The 22271-nt window shown below is 49.8% G+C and overlaps 2 pseudogenes; one reads left to right on the top strand and one right to left on the bottom strand.

The window, feature by feature from the left end:
• Nucleotides 1-4991: 4991 nt before the first annotated feature.
• Nucleotides 4992-16911, bottom strand: LOC120843448 (annotated as a pseudogene).
• Nucleotides 16912-18342: 1431 nt separating this feature from the next.
• LOC115326657 lies at nucleotides 18343-19414 on the top strand (annotated as a pseudogene).
• The last annotated feature ends 2857 nt before the right edge of the window (nucleotides 19415-22271 follow it).

Below are 22271 nucleotides of genomic sequence, written 5' to 3'. Positions count from 1 at the left end.
TCGACGTATCGCGTGCGTAGTCGATCTGACCTACAGAACTTCGAAAGCCACTCAGTCGTGGCATATCGTTGAAGCGTGTTCAACTACCGCCACAAAAACAACTAACATGTTTCAACGCACGACGTCAAGGTGTACAGCAGCTGCTGGTACTCGGCGCGCCTGCGTCCATATGATGTCAGCAAGCGACGATCAGAGATCCAGCAGGACGATCTCGGACTCTCGCTACCGTAGCTCAATACAAAGTCCCGATGGGAAAATAACAAAAACACTGCTTTGCTCCCGAATGTACCACATGGGACGTCCCTGCAAGAAAGAAAGAGGAGAAAGTCTGCTTCTTCGCCGTTCCCGGCGAAGAAGCAGACTTTGCGGAAGCAGACTATGCGGAAGGCATTCTGACGACAGGTGGGTGTGTGACATAGTACGGCTGAGTTCGCGCGTGTCACAAGGTGGTCACGAGCAGTGACGCTGGGCTCACGAGGTGGATGCTTCGCTGGCCTGGCTTGCTTCTCGATGTTCGACCTGTACATAGGATGGCATGCTTTTGATGGTATAAATGTTCTGGTTTCTGGTGCCCATTTGCCTGCCATGAGGTTTTTACTATGCGACCCGCAGAATAGAACATGATGTCAGAAGTGAAGCTACTTTCCAGCAAGCTGCAAGCGTAAGTGGCCAATCACGGCAGCGCCTCAAGCTCCTGATTTGCGCAAGGCTGACAGCAACGAAACATTCGACCATAGTCAAGCTTCAGGTACGCCGCTGAGGAGAGCTATTAAAATATTTCTAAAGGGCCCGTCAGCCTTGAAGGATTATCGGACCTCACAGGCCTTCAAAACCCTTCAAAAATACCCTACAGAAAAACCCTTCAAGGATACCCCATAGAAAAACCCTTTAGCCCCACTGCCCTTCGACCCGTCAGACCCTTTAGCCCATCAACCCCTTATACCCTAGTTACACGGACGCTTTCAACTGCCATTGAGTCGACGACAGTTGACTCAATTGCGATCGGCCGGAGTTACACGGCGGCGCCAACTGTCATCGAGCCGCTAATGACAGTTGAGTTCAACTGAGCTCCCCTACCTCAGTTCAACTGAACGGACTTCCCCAACTGAGGTAAAATGGCGCTTGTTCGCGGGACCGCTGCCGCCGACCATCGTTTCCGAGGCACTTACTGTTTTGGAATGCGGGGGGAGGCGTCTAGAAAGAATCGTAGCAGCAAAATATCCGGCAAGGAATAGGTTTAGACGCCCGAGCTGGAGCTAAAACGATCCCGGCTAGCGGGCAAATCACCAAACGATCGAAGATGGCGGTGGGGTTGGCTGTATGAATGGACAAATAGTAATGGGTGCACCCATCGTAGCAGGCGGTAGTTTGCGCCACCTATCCTAAAATATGCGCAACCTAGCCCTGATTCTGCTTTGGTACTTGTGTAAACGCCGCTAAAAAGCAACAAGGTATAGAACATATTGTCCGATATACTTATAATAAATAAAATGTGTGTCTCCGAGTAAATTAGTTTACCAATTAAACTGATCACGTGGCACAAGAACTAGTTTCGTTTTAGCTTCAACTGGGTTCTAGAGAGCCGTGTAGCACCATCTCAGTTCAGTTCAGTTCGATCACAGTTGGCACCAATAACTGTGATTGAACTGAACGACAGTTCAAAGCGCCCGTGTAACTAGGGTATAATACCCTAGTTACACGGGTATAATACCCTAGTTACACGCCCAAATGACTCTGAACCTTAGACAAAAATGCAGGTCAAAACATTGACATTTTATTGCCGACATATAGTTTTACATGCACATTATAACTCAAAAAGGTGATAAAAAGCAACGCTTGTTCAAACCCGGCGCAAGTAGCTGTAGACGAAAGAGATCCCATCAAACAGGGACAACTGACTTCTTTATCGCAAAGAAAAATACCTTTCAAAGTACTCACAATGCCGCTGGATATTCCTGATGTACGGTGGTTCAGCTAATAAAACTGAGCAGGTGCACCTCTTGGACACATACACAGTCTCAGTGAGCACGTTTAGCGAAAACCACGAACTTGTAAGCAGCACCCGCTGCCGTTGAGAAATCCCGAGCACAGTCACGGTCTCGTCCATGATGACATCGCGCCAGCGTCTTCAGCGTATTTTTCGCTCGCTGATCTGAAGTCGGACGGACGAAGAGGTGGAGGGAATAAGTCCGGACAGCGGCCGTCATCCACCGTCTCAACACCCACAGTGCCGTAATCCCGGGGCGCAGGCACAACATGCGGTGGGACGCTGACCCCGACTGCCAGACTTTGCAGCGAGTAAGCCGACACCGGCGACCATCTCCTTGAATGCGCTGAACACAATGGCGCTCGAGCGGTGCTGAAGGCGGCCTGCGCCGAACTATGGTTCACCTGCGGTACCAAGAAAGAAACTGCACGGATCAAAACAGACCAAGGGGCGAGCCTTCAAAACCATGCATGCTCACCTTCCTGGAGGAAATTGGTCCGCTCCAAACATCCCGGCTCGTGGGATAGCCGGAACCACACACGAGCAGAGAAAATGGCTATGGCCTCCCCCGCTTGCACACACAACCCCCCTCCCCCCCAACCCGCTGACCTGGCAGTGGCAGCCCTGCACCCTCTCCCCATCGCCGGGCGGAGAGAGGCGATTGCTTTTCGGGGACAGTCCCCCGTGGAGGGACCGGTTCCCGGAACGAGTCGCTCCCGCGTGCGTCCCTGTTCCTGGAAAGCGCGCACTGCTCTCGGCTTGTTTTTTTTTTATTTTTTATACATGGTTGCATGGATTTCGCCTCGAGCGGACAGGATTGCGTTCGCCTCAAAACGCCGCTCGGCCAACACCACTCGGCCCGCGGCTCGTCAATTCTCCACATGGGGCGGTCGCCCTCAGTGGCTTCTTTGGCAACCGAACACCCGGGCAGTGTCAGACGGGTCCAGGAGCCCACTCGTATTTGATAGAAGAGCAGTAATAAAAATCTGACCGTACACGCACACGATCGGCATTCTCCAAATGCTTATTTTTTCCCCCGTAGTGTACAATAAGCAGCTATGTTCATTAATTCTCCGAAATGTGTTTTATCCACCTAGGCCGTTGCCCACAGACATCTCAAGAAGCCTGAAGGTTTTCCCGACCTCATTAGAAAAGTTCTTGACAGGCTTTCAGACATTTCAAGGCATTGTAAAGGGCACTTTAGACATTTCAGGAGAGCCTCTGACGGGGCCAGTGAACCCACCAGGAAATATTGGTGGCCCCTTCAAACATCTCAGAAATTCCTGAAGTCCCCTTCACCCCCTTTAAAAAAAGTCCTGAAGTCCCATCAGAGTGATTTTCAATAGGAGAACTAAGCCCGAGACCATGGCAGCCTTCTAGATTACGCCGCCGGAGTTATTTGATTTTGCAACGCGAAATGACTGGCCAACCTGGAAGAAAAGATTCCTTCGCTACCGCACGGCATCGGCGCTGCACGAAAGACTGGAAACAAACCAAGTCGACGCACTGGTTTACCTTGTGGGCACGCAAGCCGAAGAGGTGTTCAACGCATTCACACTCAGCGACGCTGAAAAGGAAAACTTTGAAGTGGTCCTGAGCAAGTTCGACACCTACTTCATTCCGTCGGAACATTATCTTCGAAAGTTCGCGCTCCAAGACCCGGATTCAGGAGGACTATGAGTCGGTTAAAGACATCATCACAGCATTGCATGCACTGGCAGACACCTGCAATTACGGGGTCCTTTGGGAAGAACTCACCCGAGATAAACTCGTCGTTGGCCGTAGAAATAGAAAGGTGTCTGAAACGCTGCAACTCGACGCAGACCTAAACCTTCTGAAAGCATTGACTGTTGCACGCCAACACAAGACTGTTCGTCAGCAACAGGCACGTTGCTGACGACAGGCACGCAAGTCAGCACAACGGACAAACACAAAAAGTCAACGTAGACTACGTGCAAGCCGGGAAAAGCCAACCGTTCACGCGAAATAATCCAGGTAAAAGTCCCGCTGATGCATCAAACCTTTCAACGTCAAAAACTGCAAAAGCCTCAAGCGGCAAGAAGCAGACAGGATCTTGCGGACGGTATGGCCGTGAACGTCATTCTAAAAGTGTGTGTCCAGCAAAGGGTGCTACTTGAAGAAAATGCGCGAAGAAAGGACACTTCGCCACCGTTTGCCGTTCGACTCTAACTGTCCGCAGCGTTCAAGAAGAACAAGGTTTTCTGGGCCTCGCAGAGAACGAAAATTCTTCAAAATGGGCCGTGGCTGTGATTGTCAACAGCAAGAAAGTTGTGTTCAAGGTCGACACAGGAGCGGATGGAACCATGCTTCCGGAAGACCTCTTCAACACCTTGTTCAAAAAGACATAGCTACAACCAGCGAGACGCCCCCTCAACGGCCCCAACGGTAATCCACTCATTGTTGTGGGCATGGTGCGGATGAGGATGGCTCTCAAGGGACGAGAAAGTCTCGAAGATGTGTACATACATCGAAGTCTAAAATCACCACTTTTGGGGAAACCTGCCATTGAAAAGCTAGACGTTATCAGCGAACTCGCAGCTCGGGACGGCGTCGCCGAAAAAGAAAACGTCGAGTCCGATACCCAAACCTTTTCCGTGGTTTCGGATCCCTGAAAGAAGAATACGACAAGCTAAAGCCCGACGCCAAACCGTTCGCGCTAACGTCTTCTCGAAATGTACCCCTGCCACTTTATGAGAAAACAAAGCAGGGACTCGTTCGTATGCAGATCGAAGGAGTGATCTCACCGGTGGCTGAGCCAACATCTTGGTGCGCGCCAATGGTGGTTGTGCCTAAATCGTCTGGAGCACTCCGCATCTGCGTCGACTACACGAAACTAAACAAGTTTAGTAAGGTACGTTGTTGGGCTAGTTGGTTCATCTTAGTAAAACATATAAAATAGCGCAACAGAAACAAGGACAAGAAGTAAACAGGACAGGCGCTAACTTTCAACTAGTTTTATTCTGGAAAATCGAACACATATATACACACGACAGGCAAAGCTGCACCACGTAAAAGTTGATTAATTTTTCACCCGATCATTCAAAAACTGAAATTCATTACAATGAGGAACAATAGAAGTGTCGCTGACACATGCCGTCCCACTTTTTTTTTTGATAAAGAAAGCTTCCAATAGCTCTCGAGCGACCGTCTGTCGGCTTCTTCCTAGTATCCGCATCTGCTGAAGTCGCGGAACACAGCCACACGTGTTGCAATGTATAGGCAAATGCGAGCCATATTTATTTTTTACTGATAATGCGTGCTCCCGTGCTCGGTCATTGATGCACCGCCCCGTCTGGCCAATGTATACCTTTCCACAACTCAGGGGGATTTCGTAGACCACACCCACTGTGCAGTCCACGTAAGGGGTGACGTGTTTTTTGTCACACGGTGCTTTTGCTCCTCATCAGAGATGCGGGCGCACAACCCAGCCAACTTCTTTGGGGCAGAGAATACAACTGGAACATCGTACTTGGTTGCAACTTTCTTCAGATTGTGGGCAACCTTGTGTATGTACGGAATGACCTCTGGTCTTTTTGTTCTCTGCCTCGTTGGGACCTTTCTTTTCAACCCCTTCATCTTTTGTAAGGCGGTCTCCACCACAGAAATCAAGACCGAACACGGGAAGCCAGCTAATTCCAGTCTAGAAATTTGGTATTTAAAACTAGCATCCGCCTGATGGTCACAAGACTTCAGCAGTGCAGACTCCAGACACGAAGTTGCAATCGCTCTCTTAACAGTCTTTGAATGCGCTGAATCAAAAGGAAGTAACTCTTTCCGCGCGCGAGGTCGATACATCCAGCACACACGTCGTTCGTTGATGGTGATGTTAATATCTAAAAACTGCAAATGATTGTTGTCAGGAAGCTCATGAGTAAAAAATAAACCTTTCCCATGTTGTTCAAAAGCTGACAGAATACTTTGTACTGTATCACAGTGCGTCATAGGGGTGTTAGTTTTTAAAAGTACAAGAAAATCGTCCACGTATCTAAAAACCTTAAGAACATTGTCGGCGTCTAAAACACGATTCAATTCACGATCAACAGCGGACAAAAAAATGTTACAAATCACCGGAGCGACGCATGACCCAATACAAATGCCTTTGCGCTGGATAAACAGCTTGTCATCGAACGATACAAACGTGCTACTCAGATAAAATTCCAGTAATGCCTTGAAGCTGTCCAGAGGAATACCAGAAACATTCTGGAAAGCCACCACGCCACTTGCTTCGATACACCCGATGACAGAGCGGTACATTTCTTCATGCGGCACTGAATAAAACAAATCCTCTACATCAATAGAAAAAGCATAACCAACAGAATTGTTACTTCTTAATTCTTCAATCACGTCCAACGAGTTCCTAGTCGCGAAGGGGTCATTCACAGTAAGCCCATTAAGGTGTTTTAGCAGATATTTGCTGACCTCCTGTTGCCAAGTGCCTTTCTCACTAACAATACTTCAGAACGGAAAACCCTCCTTATGCGTCTTCACATTAAAAAAAGCCTTTAAAGTAACGTTTTTCGAATCGCCGACAGCTTTTGCCAATTTTTGCAGCTCTAGGCTCTTACACAAAGAAACAGCAGTCTTCTTTACCTTTAGCGGTTTTACGTCAGCCAGGGCAAAGTTCTTCATGACGGCCTTTTCTGCACAGTCCTTGAAAATATCAGACGGCATAACGACGAAGCCGCCCTCTTTGTCCGCTTGTAAGAGTCGAAGACCTTTTTCCCTGAAAAAAGTCACCACACTGTCAGTCGATTCCCTGCCTCGGCGAGAACTCCTGGTCATCGTTCGCAGAAGACAGTCAGCACCATCAAGAAGACATCGTTCACGGTCTTCCTGCTCCGCCTTGTTGGACATTCGGCGATTAAGAGCAAGAAGCTCATGGGCTGGAATATTTGGCTTGGTGCTGAATTTCCGTCCTTTCTTGAGGGCAGAGGATATTTGAGCTGGAATGCTGGTGTCGCCCAGCACGATCAAACCATCCGGGGCTGTTGCCTTTTTCTCGGCTGTCCTGGGCACTCGAAGAAGGGTGCAATGCCACCAAAACTCTGTAGTTTGCGCGGCTAGTTTTGCTCGTTTTGCTTGAGGAAAGGACTGGTACCCGCGGAAGTATCTATGTTTTTTGGATTCGTCAGAGCGTCCTTCGGCCACGTCAAGCGGATTTCCAAGATACTGAGGTCTGAACTCTGGCGCCAAGTCCGGCTCTTCTATGACCTGTTGCGTGTCCTGTGCTACACGTATTACACTGACTGTGTGGCTGAGGGCAACTTTCGTTCCTTTCGACGTCTAGCCGCGCAAACTACAGAGTTTTGGTGGCATTGCACCCTTCTTCGAGTGCCCAGGACAGCCGAGAAAAAGGCAACAGCCCCGGATGGTTTGATCGTGCTGGGCGACACCAGCATTCCAGCTCAAATATCCTCTGCCCTCAAGAAAGGACCGAAATTCAGCACCGAGCCAAATATTCCAGCCCATGAGCTTCTTGCTCTTAATCGCCGAATGTCCAACAAGGCGGAGCAGGAAGACCGTGAACGATGTCTTCTTGATGGTGCTGACTGTCTTCTGCGAACGATGACCAGGAGTTCTCGCCGAGGCAGGGAATCGACTGACAGTGTGGTGACTTTTTTCAGGGAAAAAGGTCTTCGATTCTTACAAGCGGACAAAGAGGGCGGCTTCGTCGTTATGCCGTCTGATATTTTCAAGGACTGTGCAGAAAAGGCCGTCATGAAGAACTTTGCCCTGGCTGACGTCAAACCGCTAAAGGTAAAGAAGACTGCTGTTTCTTTGTGTAAGAGCCTAGAGCTGCAAAAATTGGCAAAAGCTGTCGGCGATTCGAAAAACGTTACTTTAAAGGCTTTTTTTTAATGTGAAGACGCATAAGGAGGGTTTTCCGTTCCGAAGTATTGTTAGTGAGAAAGGTACTTGGCAACAGGAGGTCAGCAAATATCTGCTAAAACACCTTAATGGGCTTACTGTGAATGACCCCTTCGCGACCAGGAACTCGTTGGACGTGATTGAAGAATTAAGAAGTAACAATTCTGTTGGTTATGCTTTTTCTATTGATGTAGAGGATTTGTTTTATTCAGTGCCGCATGAAGAAATGTACCGCTCTGTCATCGGGTGTATCGAAGCAAGTGGCGTGGTGGCTTCCCAGAATGCTTCTGGCATTCCTCTGGACAGCTTCATGGCATTACTGGAATTTTATCTGAGTAGCACGTTTTTGTCGTTCGATGACAAGCTGTTTATCCAGCGCAAAGGCATTTGTATTGGGTCATGCGTCGCTCCGGTGATTTGTAAAATTTTTTTGTCCGCTGTTGATCGTGAATTGAATCGTGTTTTAGACGCCGACAATGTTCTTAAGGTTTTTAGATACGTGGACGATTTTCTTGTACTTTTAAAAACTAACACCCCTGTGACGCACTGTGATACAGTACAAAGTATTCTGTCAGCTTTTGAACAACATGGGAAAAGTTTATTTTTTACTCATGAGCTTCCTGACAACAATCATTTGCAGTTTTTAGATATTAACATCACCATCAACGAACGACATGTGTGCTGGATGTATCGACCTCGCGCGCGGAAAGAGTTACTTCCTTTTGATTCAGCGCATTCAAAGACTGTTAAGAGAGCGATTGCAACTTCGTGTCTGGAGTCTGCACTGCTGAAGTCTTGTGACCATCAGGCGGGTGCTAGTTTTAAATACCAAATTTCTAGACTGGAATTAGCTGGCTTCCCGTGTTCGGTCTTGATTTCTGTGGCGGAGACCGCCTTACAAAAGATGAAGGGGTTGAAAAGAAAGGTCCCAACGAGGCAGAGAACAAAAAGACCAGAGGTCATTCCGTACATACACAAGGTTGCCCACGATCTGAAGAAAGTTGCAACCAAGTACGATGTTCCAGTTGTATTCTCTGCCCCAAAGAAGTTGGCTGGGTTGTGCGCCCACATCTCTGATGAGGAGGCAAAAGCACCGTGTGACAAAAAACACGTCACCCCTTACGTGGACTGCACAGTGGGTGTGGTCTACGAAATCCCCCTGAGTTGTGGAAAGGTATACATTGGCCAGACGGGGCGGTGCATCAATGACCGAGCACGGGAGCACGCATTATCAGTAAAAAATAAATATGGCTCGCATTTGCCTATGCATTGCAACACGTGTGGCTGTGTTCCGCGACTTTAGCAGATGCGGATACTAGGAAGAAGCCGACAGACGGTCGCTCGAGAGCTATTGGAAGCTTTCTTTATCAAAAAAAGTGGGACGGCATGTGTCAGCGACACTTCTATTGTTCTTCATTGTAATGAATTTCAGTTTTTGAATGATCGGGTGAAAAATTAATCAACTTTTACGTGGTGCTGCTTTGCCTGTCGTGTGTATATATGTGTTCGATTTTCCAGAATAAAACTAGTTGAAAGTTAGCGCCTGTCCTGTTTACTTCTTGTCCTTGTTTCTGTTGCGCTATTTTATATGTTTTACTAAACAAGTTCATTGTGCGAGAACGGCACCCCATCCCTGCCGTGGAGCATACGTTGGGCATGTTTCTAGGCGCGAAGATGTTTTCCAACATAGACGCCAATTCAGGATTCTGGCAAATCCCAATCAGCGAATGCAGCAAGCTTCTTACCACCTTCATCACGCCATTCAAGCGGTTTTGTTTCAACCGTTCGCCGTTTGGCATGTCTTCAGTTCCCGAGCACGTCCAGAGAGGAATGGCGTCGGTCCTAGATGGTCTCAACGGAGTCGTCTGTCACAAGGATGGCGTGCTCTTCTGGGGGTCGACAAGACAGCAACATGATGAACGACTACGACACGTCATGAGTCGTCTTAGTACTGCTGGAGTCACCCTGAACATGGACAAGTGCCAGTTCAGCAAGACCCGAATTTCCTTTCTGGGTCACGTTCTAGAAAACAACGAAGTAAGACCGGACAACGAAAAACTTCGTGCCATTTCTGAGACGCCCAGCCCTACGTCCAAGAAAGAATTGAGGCGTGTGATGGGAATGGCAACATATCTGTCAAGGCTTGTCCCCAACATGACCGAGCTGCTGCAGCCGCTGTCATCAATGTTGTCGTCAAAACAGAACTTCGTCTGGGAAAGCCCACAATAAGAAGCCTTCAAAAGATGGAAGACCCTTTGGTCATCAGATCCTGTACTCGGCATATACGACTCGAACAAAGAGACTGTGGTTACGGCGGACGCGTCTTCGTACGGTCTGGGTGCCGTCCTGCGTCAGAAGCGGGAGAATGGACATTTCTAGGTCGTCGCCTATGCATCAAGAGTTTTTTCTTACACTGAGCGGCGCTATGCGCAAATTGAAAAAGAAGGCCTCGGCCAACTTTGGGCGTGTGAAAAATTTTGGGACTTCCTCGTCGAAAAATACTTCCATCTAGAGACCGACCACAAGCCACTGGTTTCTATTTTTAGATCAAAGGCGATCGACGACTTAACGCCACAGCTTCAGAGGATGCGAATGCGCCTCGTGAGATATATCTACGACATTTCGTATGTTCCTGGAAAAGACCTCACAGCGACCGACGCCGTCTCCAGTCCAACAGCCCGAAAGAACAGAGCTCGCCGAGGAGATACAGGGCTTCGTAGAGCACGTGACATCCTCTCTACCGGTGACTTTTCCGAGCCTGAAGCAAATCGGAGCTGAGCAGAAGTCAGATTTCCAATGTAAACGGATCATGGAGTCATGCGCGAGTGGATGGCCATCTCGCCGCGATGTAAGAGCAGACCTCAAGTCATATTAACCATTCAAAGACGACATTGCCATGGGGGAAGACATCCTGATGTGTGGCCCCAGGGTCGTTATTCTTCGAACCATCCGAGAGCCAGTGCTCAACAAGCTTCATTGAAAAAAAAAAAAAAAACTTTGAATGCTGATGAAATTAGGACTTTTTCTTTGGTTGGGATGAAAGTGAAACCGAAGTTACGTGATGTAAAAGCTGTCGGCAACCATTGCGGGATGCGGACGCTCGCCTTTTTTTTCGAAAACTGGCAGCAGACGACAATTTCCCGCCTCAAAAGTAGCGCATTCATGTCTGTCATGTCTGATCAGGCAAGTGAGAGAGAGCTTCTTAATTACAAAAGCGCAAAGGACAAGGACAGGACAAAGAATGGACAGGACAAGCGCTTGTCCTGTCCATTCTTTGTCCTGTCCTTGTCCTTTGCGCTTTTGTAATTAAGATGTTTAACCAACTAGCCCAACAGTTAATTTTATTTAAGTGAGAGAGAGCCCTGCGAGCCAGTCAATTCCTTCCAAATGGAAGAAATGGACAATTTTATGTTTCAACACCGAGACCTGGCTCGTGGGGCCACTGACCTCACGCCACACCTGACGAGAGATGACAAGGGAAGGTTATGGGCGGAATTAACCTGCCGCCTCAACCACCTCGGGCCGCCGCGAAACCACAGAGCGATGGAAAATAACTTGGTTCAACCGAGTCAGTAAAGCCCGGAAGCATTGCGCAGTCGTTGAGGCTGAGAGGTGAGCTAGCCAGTAGATAAATAGTCGGGACAGATTTATTGATATATATTTTGTATTCACAGCCGCAAATCGGGGGGAGGCTCCTCCAGGATGCGGCTATCATCAACGTACTCCCGCATCCTGTCGATCGTCGGGATGGACTCTGCCCTGGGCGCCCCCAGCTTTTGTGTACCTTATTTTCCAGAAAAGAAGGTACGTTCTTGACCAGGAAACAACACAACAATTTACATGTATTGCTTATTTCTGCAGAGTTCCGGGACGCGGGGCAAGTGTACAAAGTGGACGTTTAAATTCGTATTTTAAAATTAATGGACGCATTGCATCAAGATTTCAATGAACTTACCCGAGAAAGAAGTTAAGAAAGCACGATTGGTACCTCGTTACCCACGTGGTCCCAAAAGTGCGTTCAGGCTTTTGAACATTTGTTCATAGTTTTATTGGTGAGTTACAATAGTCATTGTTTGAAGTGATAAGTGTAAGCAACAAATGGTTAATTCATTTATCGGTCCCTTTCACAGTCCCGCCAACTGTAGGGTCTACAAAGGGCAAATTTACTTGTCCCTGTACAGGCTAACCCTGGATGGACTGCACATGTGATAACTATTAAAAACTATGGGACGTGTATGTAAATAGTTGCTGGGCCTCAGGGCCATATCCAGGGGAGGAGGAGAGTTTGAGCTTCGAAATTCACCCTGTGCCGCCAAATATTTTTCCTGGGTCCGGCCCCGACTTCGCTTAGACCTAGAAACATTGATGAGAGCTGTAGTAAGGTGGTTAGTTTACATAAAAAGGTGATTGAAATGACATGTAAATGGGAGAGGTACGTCTTAGCGTCAGCCACAACACTACCAGCTACATTCAGCTGCTGCAATGAATAATCTACTTGTCTGTTTTTCCCGTGCAACATGCACAACTCATAGAGGGTAATACGCACGCGACAGGGAGCAGCTACTTGCCTGGTGCTCACAAGAGATTTACCACAAGTCATCCATTTGCAGTATTGTTTCAGAGCACAGCTCTTAGGCGCCCGTTTCCGCCCGTCGCCGTCGGCGTAACGCGCACCCCCCCCCCCCCCCCCCCTTCGAGGACCTAGGAAGGACCTCGGGTGCCTTCAGGAGGACTTCGGGAGGACCTCGGGTACCTTCGGTGACCTCGGGGAGGGGGGGGGGGGGTCACGTGACCCCCCAGTGACGTGACCCCCCCCCGAGGTCACCTGACCCCCCACGAAGTCACATGACCCCCTCCTGAGGTAACGTGACCCCCTGCTGAGGTCACGTGACCCCCACCCCTGAGGTCACATGACCCCCCCCCCCCCCCCCCCTCAGTACCCTTCCCTACAGGGGCAAACCTGTGTAGAATCTAAAGCTGGAGCATAGCTCGATTTCACCCTTCCCCGCAGGGGGCACCTGTGTACGCAGGTGTTTGGAGAGTGGCGTCTCCACGGACCCCAAGCCATGCGGGTTCGCCCGCCCACGTCTGGCTGTGCGCGGCTTACCCGCGTCCGGGGAAAAGGGCATCCTGGTGGTTGATCCGAGCCCGAGGTAGGTTTGGACCCTTCGGGGCCCCCCGGGTGAGGCAATACACCACTTCGGCCCCCGCTTCGCGTAGACGGGTGTCCTGGCTTGGCCCGACCAGGATGATTCAGTTAGTCGCCACTTCTACTATCCCCTCCCTTCTTTCACCTTGTCTTCTTCTTTTCACTCTTCTCATTTCTCTTCTTTTCTTTTTCAACTCCTTTGGCGGCAAGGGCTAACCTTGGGTGGCGACAGAAGTCTCTCTTATACCCACACTTGTTTATGGCATCCTAGTAGCACTGGTAGAGTAACATACTCAGACAAGCCAGACCTGTTATGAGATGTTACCTATCCCCTCGTTGGACTCCGTGGTGGGTGGTGCGCTACAGATGCCGAAGTTCTTGTCCTTCATATGGCTCCCCTCCTCTCTAAACCCGGTTCAAGGCAGGCTTTCAAGAGGCCTCGCCCTGAGCCCCGAGTCACTGAAAAAGCCCCTGAAATGGGAACCTTTTCAAAGTTTTTTGTCATTGACTCGAACCTTGAAGATAAACCAGCGTCGAAATTGTCCCCCTTTGTGGCAGCCAAGGTGCTAAAAAACCTCATCGGGTTCTCATACCAAAGCGAAAAAACTCCACTCCGGCGACCTTCTCGTTGAAGTAAATACGAGTCCAAAGTGAGGCACTCTCCAAGACGACCAGCATAGTCGACGTCGAAGTGTCCGCGAGTCCTCACCGAACGCTCAACACGGTCCGTGGAGTCCTTTCTGAAGACGACTTCCTCGACGCTAGCGAGGAGGAAATCCTGGAAGGATTGAAAGATGCCGGTGTTGTTGCCGTTAAACATATTATGTTCCGGAAGGATGGCAAGGAAACCCCGTCAAAGCACGTGATCTTGACCTTTGAAAGACACACCTTCCCTGAAACTGTGAAGGCAGGCTATCTCCAGTGTCGCATCCGTCCCTATGTCCCCAACCCGCAACGGTGCTTCCGCTGCCAACGCTTTGGGCATGGGTCACGCAGTTGCCGAGGGAAAGAAACTTGTGCGAAATGTGGAAGCCAGGAACATGTTGCTGACATCTGCGAGGCAGCGGCCCGCTGTAGTAACTGCAGTGGGCCCCACCCAGCTTACTCCCGCACCTGTCTCTTTGCCGTCAAGAAAAAGAAATTCTTTTCCTAAAGGCGAAGGAGAGCATCACCTACTTGGAGGCTAAGAAGCTGTTCTTCCTCTCAAATGGAGGTTACGCCGAGGTGTTCCGAAGGGGCCCTGCACCACACTTGGAGACTAGGGACACAAAGGTCTCTCCTGAGATCTTGGCGGCTGACCTGAGGGCCCCATCCCTTCGACAGGAGCAGCATGCTGCTCCCCTGGGCAAGGGTGGGCCGGCAATAGCCGTGCCCGCCCTACCCATCAAGACAGTGGCGTAGGGTCAGCAGGCTTCCTGTTCTCGCGGAGGGGGCGCTTTGGCTGCTTCCTCTGCTCAGGACAGGCTAGCACCGTCTGCACCTGTTGACACTGGCCGCTCGCATAAGGACAAGAAGCGAGGCCCTCGGCCTGAGTCCTTGGAGAGGCAGCCAGCAACTAAGGAGCTGCGTGGCTCGCACGCAGGCTCCTTGTCGGGAAAAGAGGTGGAACAGATGGACGGTGTAGAACCCCTCCCCAGTACATCAAGCACCTTTCAAACTAGTTTTAGTCGTGGCCGTGGATTGGGGCCCCGCGGCACAGACGCTCCCGGGCCAGCAGGCAAGACTGCCTGCGGGGCTCAGGAGAGCACTGGCGCTGCCTTGTCTGCCTGCTCATCGACTCCGGGCTCTGACCAGGACGAAATGGAGTGGCAGACTACGAAGGAACAAAAATAAAAAAAGAAAACTCGTAACTCCTCTGATGTGAGGCAACTGACTCACTTTTCCATGTGCTCCGGTGTTCGTCCCTAAAATGGCTTCAGTACTCATACAATGGAACTCTCATGGCCTTCTAAGAAACCTGGATGATGTAGAGCATCTTCTGGAGGAGTACAATTAAGCCACGAGCGCTGTGCTCGTAAGAGACTCACATCTCTCAATATCCTTAAAGTTCTCTCTCACCGGTCTTGGGGCTCGGATCGATTGTGCCTCCTGCGGATCTATCGCTCTTTGGTACGCTCCCGATTAGACTATGGCTGCTTTGTTTATGGGTCTGCCAGACAATCTGTGCTCAAGATGTTGGATTCCATTCATCACCTTGGGCTTCGTTTGGCTACAGGTGCATTTTGTACATCCCCTGTGCCCAGTTTGTATGCAGGGGCTAATGAGTGTTGCCTCGAAAGACGTAGATTCACATTAGGCATGGTGTATTGTCTTCGCAGCCGATCTGTCCTCCAGCACCCCACTCGAGAAGTTGTTCAAGAAACACGCTGGGAACGACTCTTTCTCGCAAAACCTAGCGTGATTCCTCCATTCAGTATGCGATTGAAGACCTTGGCCCAGTCTGTCGGATTAGATGTGGCATCCCAGGTAGTAGAATTTCCTGGCATCATAGCGCCTTGGGAGCACCCTGACATACACTTCAACCTGTCTCTTGCACAGTATAACAAGAAAAGCACTCCAAGTTCTGTGCTTTTGCAAGAATTTCATGAACTTGCGCAACTGTATGACGATTATACAAAGTTCTATACAGATGGAACAAAATCTGAGACCTTTGTTGGTTGCTCTGTCATTGTCTCTTCAGTGGAAGTTGTAAGGCAGATAAATACTGCTGCTACCATTCTCACAGCGGAGCTGTATGGCCTCCTGTTGGCTACGGAACACATAGCCCATCACAGGATACCCCTGGCAGTGGTTTTCAATGACTCTCTTAGTGCCTTGCGAGCCATCTCTTCACTGCTGCCTACAAGGAACTCCCTTGTTGTTGAAGTTCAGAAGAAAATTATTGTGGCAGCCAGAAAGCATCGCACCATTGTCTTTTGTTGGATTCCCAGCCATGTTGGTATCCCAGGCAATGAGGCAGCCGACCGTGCTGCCCGCACATGCGTCAGCAGAGAGGTAGATATTAAAAGGATCCCTTACATGGGCTATCACACTTTTGTAAGGTCTCGCATACGAGCCCAATGGAAAGCCGAGTGGAATGAAGAGATCTACAACAAGCTGCATCCCATTAAGCCAAACCTGGGTGAATGGGCGAGCGCCCGGCACCAGGAACGCTTTTATGAAGTAGTACTGTGTCGCTTGCGCATCGGCCACACTCATCTGACTCATGGCTACCTGCTCCATGGGGAGGATGCCCCTTTGTGTGAACAGTGTGACAAACCTCTAAGTGTTCTCCATTTTCTAATTGAGTGCCCTTTCTATGAACGGGAACGCCGATCTCACTTTGCACAGTTATACAGAAAGCACATTCCCTTACACCCAATTTTGTTATTGGGTGATGAACCATTCGTAACTTACAAGCAGGTTTTTAAGTTTTTAGAAGCTATTGGTCTTCTACATCAACTTTGAACTTCAAAGCTTTTCACTCATGTCCATTTTTGTTTGTGACATTATCCGATTCATGTCTCATTCCTTAATTTTTTACCCTGACCACTAGAGTCCTTTCTTGCTTACCCTCAATGCAATAGTTTCCTTCTTTGGCGCTCTTTGGCCTTAGCAGCCCTTGCGCCATAAAGACCCAATCCAAACCAAACACTTCACTCTATAGAAAACATAAGAAATTGCACATGTTACAGTGCATGCAGAGCAAACACGTAACGATAAATGTGTCATGTAGGTGCGGTCTGTGGGCTCCCCGGCAGACGAGCACCCAGATTCGCAGGATGCGGGGGAGGCGTTTGAGGAGGAGGCGGAGGAGGAGGCGGATCGAGAGGCCTCTACCTAAATGTGTAAGATACTTTACTTGACTAATGGGAACTAAAGTTGTCAGCAACACGAACATGACCATACTTATTACTGATCTAAACTATGTTTTCCTGCACAAATGCCACAGCCCCGAGTACGGCGAGCCACGGTTCGACCAAGGCTGCCTCGTCGAGTCCCTAGAGTCTCTCATCAGGAGTGGCGGGACGAGGTGGCCTTTTCGGCCGTGGCCAAACAACAGCGACTGCTCGTGGCTAACAAAGACCGAGATACAAGAGAAGAGAGGTTCCAGGAACAGGTAATGTTTACAAATAGCTAAAGCACAATAACATGATTAAATACACACTTACTTCACACATAAGCTTCCAATAGTTGGTGTCAACAAAGCCTTCGTAACCTCTATGAGATGTTGGAAGTCAATAAATCTGCAAATCATGTTTCAGATCACGCTCGGCATGAGGCAGCTTCTGGAGCGGTTGGACCAGCTGGCGCAGAACGCGAGGCAGCTATTGGGGAGGAGGACAGACCGTGACGCCCCAAGCGGTTAACCTAACAACTACACGGATGGGGACAACAAATACAATGACGCACCGTTCGGCCGACATAACCGAACGCGGCGTCAGCGTTCGGCTGGAGTTCGTGTTCTCCGGCGGGGGGGAGGAGGGGCTGTTTTGTTTCCACTACGGCCTGCATGAACAATGCAGCATTCACGATCCCAGCTCAGCACAAAAGCCGAAGTGGGTCAAGCTCGCATTCTCTGAGGATAGATCCGGCACTTAACGTCGCTTCGTCGATTGCTAGTATTTTTTTTACATTAAACTGCGCCCCGCGCTCTACTGTGGAAGATGACATGGCCATGCCCATAAGACCTGTCGGCATGTGCACAGGCCTTGTGTTGAGTAAACACCAAGCGTGGGGAAAACAAACGGTTCAGAGTGCCCCCTATAGTTCGATCTCCTGCCCAATTGCAGAGCATGGATCGGATCGCACGGAACATCCAGGAGGGTGTCCTTTCCTTGCAGGAAAACGCTGCCTTCATGCGAGAGGTCATCCTCCTGCTATGCAGTCACGCTCTGTGTCAGCCTCAGCCCCAGGTCCAGACCCAGCCCCAGCCTCAGCCCCAGCCCCAGACCCAGCCTCAGCACTTGGCTGAGCACCTGGCCCAAGCTCCTCCGGAGGACAACTGAGTGTGCGCAAATTTACTTTTTTTTTCTAACATCCAAGGGGATTTTTTTATTTTGTATATATTAATTTAATGACAATGCCCCAAGTGGCTGCAATAAAATCTTTAATGACCTGTCAACCTATGTTTTCTGGCGAATTTTGTTATCTGTATATTGCCGCGCGCCAAGTAGGCAGCGCGGCCGTAGCCTAGATTCCACCGCCGGACGCGATAGCGAACGGACGTGCAATGAAGCGCTCTTCAGCGACTACGATAACGGCGGTTTCTAGCCGTGGTGAGGCTGGCGTCGGCGGTTTGCCGAATGACTACGCGGTTATTTTGCCCTCGATTCCCTCCGGCGAAGCTATGAACCGCAGCGTTGTGCTGCACGCCGACACCCGGGGGCGTCCGTATCGAGTAGAAGATTTTGTTCGGACGCTGAACCAGGTGGGTGTCCGGCACGAAGTGGAGGGCCTGGGCGCCTTTTCAAATGGGACACGTGATGCTACTAAAGCTGCATACTACTGCAGCCAAGGAGAAGCTCCTGGCGACAGGGCAGCTGCAAGTGAAAGACTGCCTGTGTCTGGTCATCGATCCCAACAAGCGGGAATTAAAAGTCGAAGTTCACTGGGTGGCGTTGGACGTGCCCGTGGAAACTATCCGTCGAGCCTTCGAAGCCTACGGAGAAGTCAAGGGAGTCACCCGCGAAAAGTGGAAAGTCGAGGGCCTGTCGGACATGGAAACCACGACAGTCATCGTGCGCCCGGTGCTTCGCGATGGCATGACGCCAGAGTCCCTTCCTCACCAGCTCCGGTTGCTAGGAGGCACAGTACTTGTGGTCGTTCCCGGGCGCGCGCCGGTTTGCCTTCGCTGTCGACGCTCTGGACACATACGACGTGAGTGCAGGGTGCCTAGGTGCGAGGAATGTCGAGCACTCGGGCACGACGCAAGGGACTGCGTGCGGTCGTACGCCCGAGCCGTCGCCAGCCATACCGCTGACGACACGGGTATGAACCACGTCATGGACGAGGCCGAGGCGGAGGAGGCAGCGTCACCCACGACGATAGCTCCCTCACCAACAGAGCTTCAAACAACGGGAAAGGAGGCCAGCACGGCGCCGTGTGTCACGCAAAATCAGGCGTCGACCACTCCTACGGCACTGGGAAACGGACTTAACGGCGAACCTGCGAGCGAAGTGAAGGTGACGCCGCAGGAGACACCGGCCACGAGCGACACAACAAAGGCCTCCGAGGGTGAAGACGCTGGTGAAATGGACTTCGAGGCCAAGGCTGCCAAGCGACCGTTCAACGAGACGACAGTGACGACCGACACAGCTGGCCCTCGTTCAGAGCCGGGGCTACAGGAGGCAGCGAGCAAGAGGGGATGCCGAAGAGGCGGCCGTGGCGGCTCGTCGGCTCTACCCTGAGACGACGGCAGCCCCCTTTCAGGCACATAGGTGAGCGCTATGCTCGAGGTTTGAAACTTGCTCAATGGTAGTGTCTCTTGAAGGTTCATTGCGTGTCGCTACGCTGAACGTGCGAGGACTCGCAGCTAGGCGCAGGCAACAGCAGCTCTACCGACTGTTTACTGAGCTTGAGTTAGATATCGTGGCCATTTAAGAGACCAAAGTAGAGAGTGAGGGTCAAACCGACAGTATGTTGCGGTTGTTTCTGTCGCGCTATGAAGTCTACGTGATCCACGCTGTCGGTTTGTCGGCAGGTTGCTGCTTGTTCGTTAAGAAAGCTGTTGGTGCTGTCGTCCACACTGTTACGACATGCCCGTCCGGGCGGTTTGTTATGTGTGATTTCACCGCTTACTGTCTTGAGTGGCGGGTAATTTGTGTTTATGGTCCCAATAAGCCCGATGAACGCAATGTTTGTTGAAAATATTTATAGGTTCTGCCAGTGCGATCGACTTATTATATTTCTAGGAGACTTTAATTGTGTTTGCAAAAGTGAGGACCGCTCCAATGGAGAGCGCTACAGAGACGCCAGTGTTATGGCTTTAAATAACCTTACTGGGCACTGTGAGTTGGAAGATATTGCGTGTTGCGTGCCTCGTGCAAAGGGTCTGGTGTACACCCACTTCCAAGGTACAGTGCTAAGCACACTTGTCTATAACGCGCGAGCGTGCGGCTTTCTCCGGGGAGCACTAGACTGGTGGCATTCGCGGAAACTTAGCTAGTCACGTGGCGCAACAAGGAACGGCCTGCTCGAGGGGTGTCCTGCGCACTCTATCAGCGTGATAAGCGATAAAAGTAAAGTGCTTTATGATATATTTTTGGTTTTTGATGACAACATCGTTGATACGCCTTCATGCTTTAGTTTTATTGTTCGAGGAATGCTGTTCGTTAAAAGCGTGCGAGCAGCCTTCCGCGTTCGCCGCCAGCTGATAGAGTGGGCAGGACACCCCTCGAGCAGACCGTTCCATGTTGCGCCACGTGACTAGCTTAGTTTCCGCGAATGCCACCAGTCTAGCGCTCCCCGGAGAAAGCCGCACGCTCGCGCGTTATAGACAAGTGTGATTAGCACTGTACCAGTCACGCCAGGTTGGACAGAATATACATTTCGTCGGATTTGGTTCCTCTTAGTGGTCGTTACTCGGTCGACTACGTGTCCTTTAGCGATCACTGCCTTGTTAGTGTTCAATTAGGTGTCAAGAAAAACGGGCCACCTTTTTCGTGGGAACAGTGGAAACTTAGCGCGAAGCTGATGCGAGATGAGTCTTTTAGGAACTTAGTCAAGGAGAAATGGCGTGAAGTAGAGTTGAAGGGAGGGTGTGTCATCGAGAAGTGGGAGACCTTCAAGCAGGAGGTAAAAATCAGCGCAATTGAGAAGGCGTGTTTCTTGAAGTTCCAAGAAAAAAAAAAACGAAGATATGTTGCGTGTAAACCTGAAGAAGCTTTTACGGGAAGAATGCCGAACTCCCGGCCTTTTTATGGATGATATTATTAACCTAAAAGCCCAACTCGAGATCATAGATCAGGAAAGATATAGAGGAGCTGCTATACGAGCCCGTACCGAAAGATTCATGGTAGGAGAAGCGCCCACAAAAAGGATGGTTGCCGCGGAAAAGAAATACGCGCGCAGCAATGAAATAGTGGAAATCGAACACCATGGCGTTCTGTCTGACGAGAAAAATTTCATAGAAAAGGCTTCCGTAGAACACTACACTGATCTTTTCAGTCGTCATGCCTCACAAAAGGCAGCGTTCGAGAGCGAGTTCTTGTCTTTACTGCCGACAATAGATAGTAATTTAAAAGGTTTCCTTGAAGAACCGATAAGCCTGTCTGAGATAACAACTGCAATAGAAGATTTCAAACCTGGGAAATCGCCAGGCCCAGATGGGTTGACCGCACTTTTCTATGAGACGTTTAAGCATGAGGTTGCAGTTATTTTGTTAGATGTTTTTACTGAAGCGTATGACCAAAAATTCTTACCGCCTTCGTTTCTGCGTACGCATACGGTATTGATCCCTAAGTGTGACGACCCCGCTAAACTTCGTAGTGTAAAATCTTATCGTCCTATAACGCTTACTAACATAGACTACAAAATACTAATGAAAGTCCTCGCTAGACGATTGCAATGCGTGATCACGAACGTGGTGGGGCCGCACCAGACGTGCGGCATACGGGGTCAAAGTATTTTAACTAACATTCATGTCGCTCGGAGTATTTTGGAGTGCTGCGACTCAGAGATAATGAAGGCAGCGATGTTACAGTTAGACTTAGAAAAAGCCTTCGACCACGTGTCTCATGATGTCCTCTTTAGTATTTTGGAACATATAGGGGTAGGGTCTGTAATTTTAGAAGGAGTGCGGATGGCGTACCGAAACTGTACAACGAGCTTGATTGTCAATAAGCGTGTAAGCGAACGCATCCCTGTCAGATCTTCCGTAAGTGAGGGATGCCCGATATTACCACTATTGTACGCTTTGTATATAGAACCCTTTTGTTTGCGCATTATTCATGACCAGAATGTTCGTGGTTTTACTCTAAACACGTGTGAGGTCCGAATACGGCCCTACGCGGATGATATTGCGATATTTTTCACCGATAGAGAGCGTTTAAAAAAGTAATCGAAATCACAAAGACCTTCTGTCTGCAAAATGGGTGTTCAGTGAATTGGTCAAAGTGTTTGGGTTTCTGGCATGGCGAGTGGCCATCCAAGCCGAGAGTGTACGGAAATATCGAATGGTAAGCCTTACCAACCCGTTATCTAGGCGTCCCACTAGAGTGTTACCGTGATAATGCCCATTTCTGGCGCGAAGAAACTGATAAGCTA

This window comes from Ixodes scapularis, unplaced genomic scaffold (assembly GCF_016920785.2).
Source record: "Ixodes scapularis isolate PalLabHiFi unplaced genomic scaffold, ASM1692078v2 PGA_scaffold13__105_contigs__length_92229423, whole genome shotgun sequence".
NCBI classification, from domain to species: domain Eukaryota; kingdom Metazoa; phylum Arthropoda; class Arachnida; order Ixodida; family Ixodidae; genus Ixodes; species Ixodes scapularis.
This window is presented reverse-complemented; position numbering and strand designations above follow the sequence as displayed.